General features: G+C 37.1%; 1 long non-coding RNA gene across 1 annotated transcript in view; it reads left to right on the top strand.

Moving 5' to 3' along the window:
* Positions 1-11720: 11720 nt before the first annotated feature.
* The window catches only part of LOC124795451, a 37239-nt gene continuing 35151 nt past the window's right edge, over positions 11721-13808 (top strand). The window contains exon 1 of the long non-coding RNA XR_007016700.1: positions 11721-11844. This is a non-coding gene — a long non-coding RNA (uncharacterized LOC124795451). The remainder of the gene's footprint in view (positions 11845-13808) is intronic.

The raw sequence follows: 13808 nt of genomic DNA, 5'->3' as shown, positions 1-13808 counted from the left end.
AATTCCCATTGCACTCTTAATGTTACCACCCTTGCTTTCAATTTTACTGAATGTTGTTTTGACCTTTCTAAATGCTGAGTCAGTCCTTCTGCCAATAATTTCTTTTTGATTTCTCCTTGTTTTTCATACAGCCATTAGCTTCCCTGCATTTTCTATTTATTCCATTCCTAAATGGCTTGTATTTCTGTATTGCTGAATTTCCCTGAACATTTTTGTACTACCTCCTTTCATCAATCAACTAAAGCATTTCTTCTCTTATTCATGATTTCTTTGCAGTTACCTTTCTGTACCTATGTTTTCTTTCCACCCTCTGTGATTGCCCTTTTTAGACATGTCCACTTCTTTTCAGTGTAACTGCCAGTTGAGCTATTCCTTATCACAGTTTCTACGGACACAGAGAACTTCAAACGAATCTCTTCATTCCTTTGTACTTCTGTATCCCACTTTTTTGCAAACTGATACTTTCTGACTAGTCTCTTAAACTTCAGCCTACTCTCCATCACTCCTAAATTGTGATCTGAGTCTATATTGGCTTCTGTATATACCTTACAATGCAGTATCTGATTTTGGTATCTCTGCCTAACTGTAATGTGATCTAACTGAAACCTTCCCATATCTTCTGGCCTTTTCCAAGTATACATCTTCTTCTATCACATCATCAGACATGTCTTCCTGCTCTTAGAGGCCTCCAATACATTTTTTCCATTTATCAGATTGACTGCTTCATCTTTTGGTGTTCGCTATGCCTTCATTCCCCATAGAGTGTGTCACTGGGGCAGCAGCCCATGAGGTGTACTAATATAGTCTTTATGGGTTGGCATATTGTACACAGAATGCCCTGTGAGCCCATCCAGATATGGCACACAGCCATTCTTCTCCCACTCCATAGTAAACCTGATAGGTTTGTAAATGGAGTTATAGTGCTCCAAAAACTCTCAATTTATTCTCACTGTGGGGCCACATTATGAAGACATGATCTGTGTGTCTCCACAACATTGTCAGTTTTAAAACTGCCAAGTTAGGTGCTTTTATTCAAAATTCTCCATAGATAAATCAGTGGGTGACAGTGACAACATCAGACTGTTCAAGTAACCGGTTATCAAATAAAACTTAATTGGAGGTTGGCACATGCTTAAATAATACTGTTATGTGTTACTCAAACCTGCTATCCATAAGAGAAGGAGAATCAAGAATAGGCACTTCAGTAAACAAGGAGGTAAATTAAAAGGTAACTAATAAATCAGACTTGTTAGTTCCAAAGTTTTTAAGAATCACAACATATTTTTTGTTTGTATTAGCTGGGAATCCTGTCAACCAAAATAGGCACAAACCAATATTGTCAGTGGAAAAAAAAATAGTTGTAATTCTTGCTTATGTGTCTTTATGAGGCCATAGAGACAGTAATTTTCTATTGCTATAATATGACCTATCTGATCGATGTCTTCACTGTCAGATCTGTGGCTGTAACACATATGACGTGGATTGACATATTATTTTTTTAAAAAAATATTCTTTGCCTACAGAAGTTACAAAAAAGCTAGTCAAATGGCCTTCAGCAATGTACCTCTTGAGTCTGACTCTAGTGCTTTCTTATAAACTTACTTTCAAATAATATGACAAAAGATATGCTTAGTATGATTTTAAGAGATCTGACTAACTGAAATATTTGAAAGACAAATATTATACGGCTAAAATATGTTGGATTAACATAATTTTGTTAACTGTTGTCATTTTAAATATTTTATTTCAAGAATTCAACACTAGAAATTAGTTACACGTAGAATCCTGAAAAATAAAATTCTCAGATCATTATTGTTCATTGTTTAACAATGGCCTTAATAATTGCTTATTGCATTCTTTTGCTAAATTGTAAAAAAAGTTTGTCTTTTTTTAGTGGGCATTGTTCCAGGAATGCTGCATATGGTGATATCTTATGCAGGTAAGTTTGGAAGCCTCTTTTTTAAATAGTTTTGGTGAAGTTTTTCTGAAAATTTTTACAAGTAATACTTTGCAGCATACTTTTCACTCTTTAGTTGCAGAGCATGAAACACAATCACTTATCACTTAGGTATTGAATTTTCATAACTTGGAATTTTTCTGATCATGCATAACATTTTTGTCATTGTCTGTGTTCTTTGCTTTGGATCAGCAAACAAATAAATATTTATGTACAGTGTCTGCACTATTTACTGTGGGACTGATGATGTATGAAAATGTTTTCAGCTGTCTTTTATTTCACACCTTTTGATAAACACCACTGTTATCCAATGTTTCATTTTATTCTGTATATTTTGGAACACACAAAAGCACACAGTTTACATTCATTTTTTATACAGCTTTTGTTTTGTGAGAGATCAGAGATCTGTATGTTTAGTTGAACTAAGAATAGCTGTTAATTATTCCACTGCTATAGTGACTAGATAAACATACTCACTCTAAAGTTGTGTTCTTGTTTTGATTTTGCTTTTTCACACTGCAAAAATTCACATTTTAGTTACATAAATTGTTTTATTATTATGTTAAATTTTTGTGCTAGTGAATGTTAGCACAGCCACAAAATATTCTACCTTTTATTACTTCTCTGTGTAGTTTTCTACTGCTAGAATGAATATACTGCTTTAGTTGATAGGTTCCATCAGTTTGTTGTAAGTACTCAGTTTGAACATCATTTTGGCAGTCTTCCAGCTAATTTTGGATGTTCCCATGATATTGACTTTGTTATTAATGGAAGCACAAAGTCACAAGTAACAGCCTAGAAACTCTACTAGCTCCTTCTCTTTTTCTTCCCTTAAGTATAGCCCTTGTCAGGTATTTCACAAGCAGACAATAATCTACTCAGCCATTCCATAAGTAGATTTCATGTGCCATTTACTCCAACCCTCCTTCCCTCGCTTCCTTCCCCCCCCCCCCCCTTCCTCTCTGACAACTCTTTTTTTTTATGAATGATTTCATTGGCAGATAGGTCTGATGAGAGAGAAAGTATTTTTGGGCAACTGGGAGGGGTTTAGGATGTGTCAGACAACATGAGGATATTTTAGTATTTGTTTCTTTAAAGCCCAGAAATCTTATACTGTGTAACCACAAAGATATGATGCTGATACCTTTTAGCACACTGTATTTGCAAACAACATCAGATGTTTAGAATGGCAGCAATAATCTAACATTTATATTAAGCATCTAAACAGATTAAAATGTACATGAAAACTCAGTGCACATATTGTGCAGAATACAGTAGTGGCTATAATAATAAGAATGACAAAAGACTAAGCATCTATTTTAATACACAAAAATTGAGCAGATACATGGTAATATCTTAATATAGCATGTTACATATCAGTGAAAGCATGTTATATCTATATAAATCTATGAAACAGTGAGAAACAGAAATTTTGCCTTAAGCAGGAGGTGAGTGTATAAAGTAATTATTAGCACTGTTAAACACACTGTTAGGGAGAAGATAAGGTCAAGTATTTAATGCAATTTTGTCTTCAGGTACTCATCAACAAAATAAAAAGTATCTTTCATTAGTAAATCCTTAACTGTTTTCCTAAAACTATTGTTTTTGTTTCTTATTGATGGGGGTACTTTGCTGGAAAGTGTGCTACCCGTATTTCTCACCTTCTTGTGATTTCTGCTTAATCCTTGCCTAACCAGATGAATGTTTGCTTTTGTTCTTGTGTCACAGCTATGGATATCCCATTTGTAAAGAGATCATGGTTTTTTTTTGACAAAAAACTCTCTATAAATACAGGGGACTGGTAATATATTAAGCCCTTATACGAATCAAACAATGGAAAATCCAAGATGGAATGTAACAATGCCAGAGAAGGAAAGTTGCTACTCAGCATATAGCGGAGATGCTGAGTCATGATAGGCACAACAAAAAGATTCACACAAGCTCTTATATGAAGTGTGCAACCTGTACCACTTTCCTGTACTTAGTTGTAATGAGGAGATTATCTGCAAGCTTGCTTCCCATGTATTGATTCTTCTCATAACAGATTTGTAGGCTAGTTTTCTATGAGATTTTGTGAAGCTTCTCCAGTGCAAGTTTGGCGTCTTCTCTATTGTTGGTTAGAATTCCAAGATCGTCTGTGAAAGCCAGACAGTTCACATTGATTCTCTGCTGTATTTTTAATACCATGTTGGATTCCCTTTTTTGCTTTTCCCATGTCCTCACAATTTTTTTCAGAACCACGTTAAATATACTATGTGATCAAAAGTATCCGGACACCCCCAAAAACGTATGTTTTTCACATTAGGTGCATTGTACTGCCACTTACTGCAAGGTACTCCATATCAGTGACATAAGTAGTCATTAGACATCGTGAGAGAGCAGAATGGGGTGCTCCGTGGAACTCACGGACTTCGAACATGGTCTGGTGATTGGGTGTCACTTGTGTCAAACATCTGTATGCAACATTTCCTCACTCCAGAACATCTCTAGGTCCACTGTTTCTGAAACATGAAGGGACACATACAGCACAAAATCACACAGGCCAACCTCATCTGTTGACTGACAGAGACCACTGACAGTTGAAGAGAGTCATAATGTGTATAGACAGACATCTATCCAGACCATCACACAGGAATTCCAAACTGCATCAGGATCCACTGCAAGTACTATGACAGTTAGGCAGGAGGTGAGAAAACTTGTATTTCATGATCGAGCAGCTGCTCATAAGCCACACATCACACCAGTAAACGCCAAATGACATCTCACTTGGTGTTAGGAGCATAAATATTGGACAAATGAACATTGGAAAAATGTGGTGTGCAGTGACAAATCACAGTACACAATGAGCCGATCCGATGGCAGGGTATGGGTATGGCGAATGCCCGGTAAACATCATCTGCCAGTGTGTGTAGTGCCAACAGTAAAGTTCAGAGGCAGTGGTGTTATGGTGTGGTTGTATTTTTAATGGAGGGGGCTTGCACCACTTGTCATTTTGCGTGGCACTATCACAGCACAGGCCTGCGTTGATGTTTTAAGCACCTTCTGGCTTCCAACTGTTGAAGAGCAATTCAGGGATGGCGACTGCGTATTTCAACATGGTCGAGCACCTGTTCATAATGCATGGCCTGTGGCAGAGTGGTACACAACAATACCACCCCTGTAATGAGCTGGCCTGCACAGAGTCCTGACCTGACACCTGTGGGATGTTTTGGAATGCCGACTTCATGCCAGGCTTCACCATCCAACATTGATACCTCTCCTCCATGCAGTACTCTGTGAAGAATGGGCTGCCATTTACCAAGAAACCTTCCAGCACCTGATTGAATGTATGCCTGCGAGAGTGGAAGCTGTCATCAATGCTAAGGGTGGCCCAACACCATACTGAAGTCCAGCATTACAATGGAGGGTGCCATGAACTTGTAAGTCATTTTCAGCCAGGTGTCCAGATACTTTTGATCACATAGTGTAGAAGGGGGGGGGAAGCCATCTCCTTGGCAAACACCTATGTGAATATGAAATGCTTCTGATGTTTTTCCTGTGAATTTAACTTTGAGGTTGCACCTGTTGATGCCTGTTGGATAATTGATCTTGTTTTTCTGTCACTCTTGAATTCCTCTAAAGTGTGAAATAATGCTTGCCTATCTATTGAATAACAAGTCTTTTTAAAATTAACAGAAGTTACCACTGTATTTCTACACCTTCTCATCTGAAACATTGTCTTTTGGTATCATATCTGTTCAATGTAAGATTGACCTTTGCAAAATCCTGCCTGACACTCTCCTATTAATTTGTCCACCTGTTGTTCTAGTCAACTTAACAGAGCTTTGAAATAATTTTGCATACTACAGGGAGCAGTGAATTTCCCCTGTAGTTATTTGAATTGGTTTTGATTCCTTTTTTGTGGAGAGGATGAATTAATGCACATTTCCACTCTGCAGGTATTTGTTCAGTTTCCCAAATGTTTGATATAATTCTGTGAGTTGCTTGCGTGAGATTATTGTCTTTTAATTTCCATATTTCTGCTGTGACTCTGTCTTCCCCGGAAGACTTGTTGTTCTTCAAATAATTGTTATTTCCTTTACCTCTTTAAGACATGGTGCTTTTGAATCAGGACTGGATTTTCTTTATTTTATTTTATTTTCTCCCAAACTCTAGCTGTTCTATCAGCATATCAGAGGCTCGCAGTTGAGGAGTGAATGAAAATACCTAGCTAAAATCTTATAGTTATTTCGTGTGTTGATTTCCAGTTATTCAACAAGCCAGCAAAAGAACAGATTAGATACCTCATCAGGTTTTCTCTGAAAATTTTGTAAAAATTTCTGGCATTATTCTTGATAAACACTTGTTCAATTTCCTTGAGCCAGTTTACATTATATCTACATTTTTCTTTTTGTATTGCCTCAGATGAACTTTTTTGTATTCTCAAAAATTCTTGCCATTTTTCTGGAGTTTTGTTGCTACTGAAAGTTTTCTATGTTTATATTTTCTCTTATATTTCTTCATCACATGTGCTGTTCCACCACCTGTGTTTTCTCTTTCTTGCATGTTTGCCTAATTTCATAGTGTTTGTCAGTGCTTCTGCAAGTTCCTTCTAATTTGTTGAGTTTGATCACCTAATTTCCTGAAGAATTTCCCTCTTATCAAGTTTCAGACATTCTGGATCAATTCTAAATTTTATTCATTTGTGTTTTTTCCCCCTATTTCGTTGAAATCTAATCTTTATTCGCAGCAAATGGCAGACTGACTCAAAAAATCCCTTTCTCATTCATACATTGAGTATTTCTTTGGTTTTTGCATTGAATATAGCAACATAATCTATCTGAAACTCACCCAAAGTTGAGTTTGATGATTTCCATGTTGTAAGTTTGTTTGCAGGTTTAAGGAATTGCATGGACATGATTTTAAGATCAAAATTTTTGCAGACATTAATTAGTCTCTCACCATTTTTATTTGCTTCCTTGTGCGCCATATGAATTCCTGTTGTTTTCCTTAATTTTTTTCTCTTTTGCCAAGTTGTCCATTGAAATCTCCTAACAGAATGTTCACATGAAGTGTAGGGATTTTATTTGAGGTTTCTCCAGTTCCCAGAAGTCATCTATTATCTATAGATTCTTGTATTGTAATCATTTGTGGGAGCTTCCACATTTATCAGTGTGTATGCCTTGTATTCTGATTTCATTGAGGTTGTGGAGATTCTGTCTGATATTGAGTGGAATTTTATTACTGAATCTATAATTGATTTGTGCATTGTGCACACAAAAGCTGTGCCAAATTGTTTGTTCAGCTGGACTGCAGGTTTTTCTTTGTAGATTCTGAAGTGAATAAAAATGATTTTCATTGGTAAATCATGTTCCTTGAATCACAAGGATTTTTATGTGAAATGTTTCCATCATGTTTGTGAACTGTTTCAGTTTACCTCCTTCGGAGAGAGAGAAAGTGTTAAGAGTTCCTATGAAGTTTGTCTGGTTCGATCTTAGAGGTTTTGAGAACCACCAACTCCTCTGTGAGTGATGTTCCTGGTCCCCCAGAATGTGATGACCAGGGAAATTCAATTTAGAGACTGATTCCTGGAATAGTGGAATTCCTACCTTTTGTCCCATCATGCTTATTCAACTTGTTTTGTAGTGATCTTCTGTGAAGGTCATATGGTTATGACTTGATTTCTGAGATCCAGAACAGATGCTGACTACTAACTACTGGATTTCAGGACAGATGCTAATGGATTTGGGCTGCCTCTTCCACCATTTCCACCATAATACTGATGATCTTCATCTCCGCCGTCACTGCCATTGGGATCTTCACCATTTCCCTGCCAAGGGTCCCTCACGAGGTACTATCACCCGGACTAGGCGAACCAAGGTTTTTTAATGAGGTGTTATTCCTCCCTGTCCTCTTTTCTCAACCATAATTGGGATCAGCTATGGCACAGTTATATATTCTCTTTCCTTTACAGCTACCCATTATAGTGTAATTTCATGAGTGGAACAGTAACAGTACAGTCCACATATTTGGCAAAATTCTAATTTCTTTCAATCAAAAACTTTTTCCAATAAAAATTATCATTTTATTTTTTTAAAATTACACAACAAGATGTCAAATTAATGATAACTGGGACTTCTCTCAAGAAATTCGCTGCAGAATTGAACAGGCCATAAGTTATTTCCAGATAATGAATAAAGTTATAACTGGCTGGGAAATAAATATTACATTTCACACTCAACTGCTGTGATGCTATGTGTTCAGCACCCTAGTCTACGGAGTTGAGTCATAGACACATACAACAGTATTAGGTAAGAAATCGGATGCATTTGAAATGTGGGTGTATCGAAGCATGTTAAGGACACAATGGACAGATAAAGTCAGAAATTTTACAGTACTATGGCATGTGAACGAAGGTTTAGAAATTATCAATACTATCAACAGAAGAAAACTTGAATATGTTGGTCATATAATACACTAAAAAAATAAAACCTGTTGCAGCTAATACATCAAGAAAATGCTGATTTCAGATGTTGTCTAGGACATAGGAAATTATCTTGGCTACAGAACTTAGGTCAGCTGTCTGGACTGAGCATAGAATTGCTGTTCAAAAAGGCTATGGACAAAAATCACATGTCCTTGGAGGACGAGACACTTAAAAGAGGAGATCAGTTTTCTGTACTAGCATAATGTGAGCTCCACAGTTTTTTAAGAGCACATAACATTCTATTTTTTGTGAATCCTTTATTTGGCAATTCATCATTAGGAATTTAATACTCTTGCCTGTATGTAGAAAATCAACTGAAAACCTGAGTTCCATAATCAGCTTTGAGGACAACACTCCAGATTATGAAGTTTATTGGAACTCTTTATGCCATGCTGGTGTTCTCATCATTCTCTGACATTTGCTGGAATGATTCATGTATGATTTTGGAGCTCAGACAGTAGCCACTGTTTGTTCCAAAGTGTGGTACAGTTGGTTGCATCCTGTTTGTTCAGTGACTGACAGGATAGCCTCTTCAGCATGTTGAACAAGGTCCACAGGACTACACACTGAGTGTGCCTGGTCTCCTTCCCATCCCTTGCTGCCATTTTCCTAAGGGGTACCATTATTTTCCATATGTCTAAACTGCCTCCTCTTGACGCAGTAGGCTTCTTAACTGGTGAAGTGAGTCTCACTGGCTCTGTTTTGGTTTCACTGGAAGACAATAATTCAAAGTTGTTGGTTAGGGGGATCAGTAAACACCCGGAGTTCTCCCTGATCCCCTACACAAGGTGCCTTGCCTTACCACCGACATGCCACTAACACCTAGTGGAGATCAGTGACAGATCCCATACTTCCTGTAGAGGAGACAGGATCCATAGGAGAGGATACTGCTTGAGGTACCTTTCATATCTCTGGTGCATGAATCTTGGGAGATCTCCCAACACATCCCTTCACAACAGCTTCCAATTGTTTAATAATAGTCAGGGGGATTTCCAGCTGCTTACAAAAGTCAACTATTTCATCCTGTGTTTGAGAACCGAATTTATAATGGGCTAGCATTGTGGCTGGTGCAGAGTTTTACAGAACAGTAAACATATAAACAAATAACTTTAAAACAGGCTTGGTGATTCTATCTTTAAATCTGGATCTGTTAAGCTAAACTGTTTAAGACTGCAAGCTTATTGAAGTCATCTGCAATACTTCGTTGCTCTCTTGTTTATTGCCTAAATGAAATAGATGAGGAATAATTCTTAAATAGTTTTACCACTTCCCAAACTGAAAATTTCAAAATAAAGTGAAAATAAATCGGTAGTCGTAAACAGCTGTTCTTCTGTGCAAACTGGTCAGGCAGTAATAGCATACTTGTCTTAGAGTAACTCATGTCTAACTCAACAGGTACTTACTGTTTTCAAGGACTGTAAAAAAAAAAAAAAAAAGAAAGAAGAAAAGAAAAGTTCCAGGGGTAAATAACAGGTTCAGTCTGGATAACTTCTTCTGCATTTTCTGGCTGCGCTCACTTTTGACTGTGTATGCTCTAACTATTTATACTACTGATATAGGATGGAGCAGTGCATCTTTTTCCTTCTCCCCACTGCAGCACTGTAACATTTATCATTATTTTGCAAGCACTAACAGAAACAACAGACCTCTTTTTATGGATATGTGTCGTCATAGGTGATGGCACACAGGTGATAGCAAGCTGTGTAAAGGTTAAGTCATAGTCTATTGCCGATTTTTAAATATAATAACAGCTGTTATTCACAAATTGCATTTTCAATGAGTTCTTCAATGAAATATTATTACAGCACTCAGTGATGTTGCTTATTTAAGTTTGATAGTAATCAGAATTGGCTCTGTATCAGTCTGAAATTTTCTATCAATTATTCCATCCCAGCATCCCCTGCAAGAAGTGCCAAGCTACATTGGGCATGTATTACATAGCATACTAGTATGCTTGCTGTCCTGTACAGAATAATTTTATACATTTGACCCACTTTTTCACTCATTATTTTTTTTTTAATTCTTTCATATATTTTTATTAAATGACTTCTTGAGAATGTTGTTTTATGCGAGGAAGATTCCTAGATCATTATGGTTACTTCTGTATTTGGTGTCACTTGCATTTGGAAGGTAGGAGGGCTACTGTTGGAAGTAAGGCTGTGAGGGCAGGTCATGTGCTGTACTCGTATATCTCAGTCGGTGGAGCATTTGCCTGCAAAAGGCAAAAGTTCCAGATTAGACTCCCAAGAAGTTTCAAATTGGCCAACACTTGGATGCAGAATAAAAATTCATTTTGGAATAATCAATCCTAAAAATGATGGCTAAGTTTTTCTCTGCAGTATCCTTTCTTCTGGGAGTACTGGTGGAGATAAAGCTGTGGGGGCAGATCATGGGTTGTGCTTGGATAGCTCAGTTGGTAGAGCATTTGCCCATGAATGCCCAGAGTCCCAGTGTGCCATAAAGTTTTAATCTCCCAGGATGTTTCATATCAGCATAAACTCTGCTGGAGAGTGAATGTTCATTCTGAATGTGATAAGTTATTTACACTGAAATAATAACTCTCTGTATTAACTGTGCATGTAGTGTTAATTTATATATAAAAACAAAGATGAGGTGACTTACCGAACAAAAGCGCTGGCAGGTCGATAGACACACAAACAAACACAAACATACACACAAAATTCAAGCTTTCGCAACAAACTGTTGCCTCATCAGGAAAGAGGGAAGGAGAGGGGAAGACGAAAGGAAGTGGGTTTTAAAGGAGAGGGTAAGGAGTCATTCCAATCCCGGGAGCGGAAAGACTTACCTTAGGGGGAAAAAAGGACAGGTATACACTCGCACACACGCACATATCCATCCACACATGCAGACACAAGCAGACATATTTTAAATATGTCTGCTTGTGTCTGCATGTGTGGATGGATATGTGTGTGTGTGCGAGTGTATACCTGTCCTTTTTTCCCCCTAAGGTAAGTCTTTCCGCTCCCGGGATTGGAATGACTCCTTACCCTCTCCTTTAAAACCCACTTCCTTTCGTCTTCCCCTCTCCTTCCCTCTTTCCTGATGAGGCAACAGTTTGTTGCGAAAGCTTGAATTTTGTGTGTATGTTTGTGTTTGTTTGTGTGTCTATCGACCTGCCAGCACTTTTGTTCGGTAAGTCACCTCATCTTTGTTTTTATATATAATTTTTCCCACGTGGAATTTTTCCTTCCATTATATTGTAGTGTTAATTTGTTATTTTTGTTTTTCAACTATTACAGAAATGTGTTTATCTGTTTACAGGTGGAAAAAATTGCAAAAAAGCCTTGTAGGTGGAGAAAGAAAACATGACTCCTTACTGAAGGCGCGGTACATTAACATGAGACAAACTTTGCGTAAGACTATTTCTCGTCGTACTACATCAGATGAAGAAAGTATAGAGGTAAATATATTGTCTGAAGTGTTTGGGTAGATTTTTCCTTATATGAAGACAGCTTTCAACGTAATTTATTCAAAATTTGACTTAAATGCTATCATGGCATATAAATGGATGAGAACTGGTCATAAAGTTACTTTACTTTTTATTATGTATTAAATTAGACTCATTATTAATTTCATAGACATATAGTGAGATAATCCGTGTGGGTATGGAATAAGTCAGAATGAAACTTAGAGAATATTTGTTTTACACAAGAATTTGCATGTTAAAATTTATATTACAGAATAAGGTACATGGTAATGTATAAAAACGGGTGAAATGCAGGAGTTGAAAATACAATATAAAACCTACTACACCTGCATTCCAGGCAGGGGCAATTCTAGAAGTCAATCAAGTGGGGGCTAATGGAGGGGCGAGGGGGGTTTTGATGGAATGGAAAATCATTGTTGTGGTCCAACACCAACAAATTGGTAAAATTTGGTGTTGCATAAAGTAGTTTTGGTAACTGTTTTACAGTTCGGGGTAAAAAAAGTGTATTAATAAATAATAAGACGCCCATTTTAAGTTAAATGATATTTATTGGTTTAAATAGTAAGCTATTTGCCACTCTTATTTTTTTGTTAAACTGTGTTTGAAATACATTGCAACCTATATTGCTACTTAATTATTAAAAAAATGATTGAATCTGTTGGAGTAATATATTCACTGATTTCTGAAGTCAATTTTATCCAGTGTTATATGATACTCCATTGGGGGGGGGGGGGGGGGGGGGACTATAGCCCCCATAGCCCTCCCGCCCCTTGCCACTGTCTCTGGTTCCAGGTCAAGGACTTAGTTCAGAATTTCCATTCTAGTTCTAATTTGAAGAAGGAACCAGTCGATTTTTTGTAACTAGAGAGGACCCTTCAAGGTACTCATGCAAAAGCAGTATCCTTAGTAGACCCAGAGACAGGTCCATAACCCAAGGAGAATTTGCACCCTATGACACAACAAATTGTGTTTATGTGTGAAAGAGAGGGTTTGCTTGTGAGTGGCATTTGAATGGCACATGCTCCATGATGTAGAAGCTGGCTGCGGTGCCAGTTGGACTTGTGTGTGTAGTCAGCTGCAATGCTGGATTTAGTACATGTACTAACTTGTGTAGACCCTGTCTCCACATATCCTGACCATTGTCTGGTGGCTTCGCCAAGTGTATGTGAAAAATTTGTTTATTGGTACAAGAATCAGTTTCGTACATTGTTTGTACATGTGATATAGAACAGTGGTAAACCTAGTTAGTTTACAATACAGTACTCATTTTGACTACATTAGTGAGATGACATGATAAGCACAACGTAAACTATATTATGAATTGACAATTAGTGAAATTTGGTAAATGAAGTTTACTTATTATGATATTCCATAAACTCAGGCAAAGAATAGAAGCAGTGGTCAAGCAAGAACTGTTTTAACTTTATTTTAAATGCATTTAATGTTGGTATGCATTTTAGGTACGAAGGCATATGGTTATATAATATAGCTCCAGAATGATACACTCGTCTTTTGCATAAGTTTGTATTTACTGTGTCTCTGTGTAGGTTCATCTTCTGTCTAGTTTCATGTGTGCATATATCATAGTTGTGTTTGAAGAGATTTTCCTTTTTTAAGATGCTCCCTTTTGTGAAAATTAGTATTTCGTATACATACAAGCAAGGCAGTGGCAATATTTTCAGAGTTTTAAAAAGGGGTCTACAGGAGTCTTTACATTTAGCTTTTTTATAACCCTGATAATTTTTTCTGTATTTTAAATGTTTTTGTAGTATTTGTGAAGTTGAAGTAAAGTTGAAGTAATGCAGTTGTGATGTCAGCTCAACCACTGAATCCCAAAGGGTGGGATTACTAATGCACTGGAGGCACATTTTCATCTTGAATGTGCATCCATCACCATCATCATCACCTCCATGTCACATTAACAAACTCATCACAGT

This window comes from Schistocerca piceifrons, chromosome 4, assembly GCF_021461385.2.
Source record: "Schistocerca piceifrons isolate TAMUIC-IGC-003096 chromosome 4, iqSchPice1.1, whole genome shotgun sequence".
Taxonomy (NCBI): Eukaryota; Metazoa; Arthropoda; class Insecta; order Orthoptera; family Acrididae; genus Schistocerca; species Schistocerca piceifrons.
Note: the sequence above shows the minus strand (reverse complement) of the source record. Positions and strands in the feature narration are given on the sequence as shown.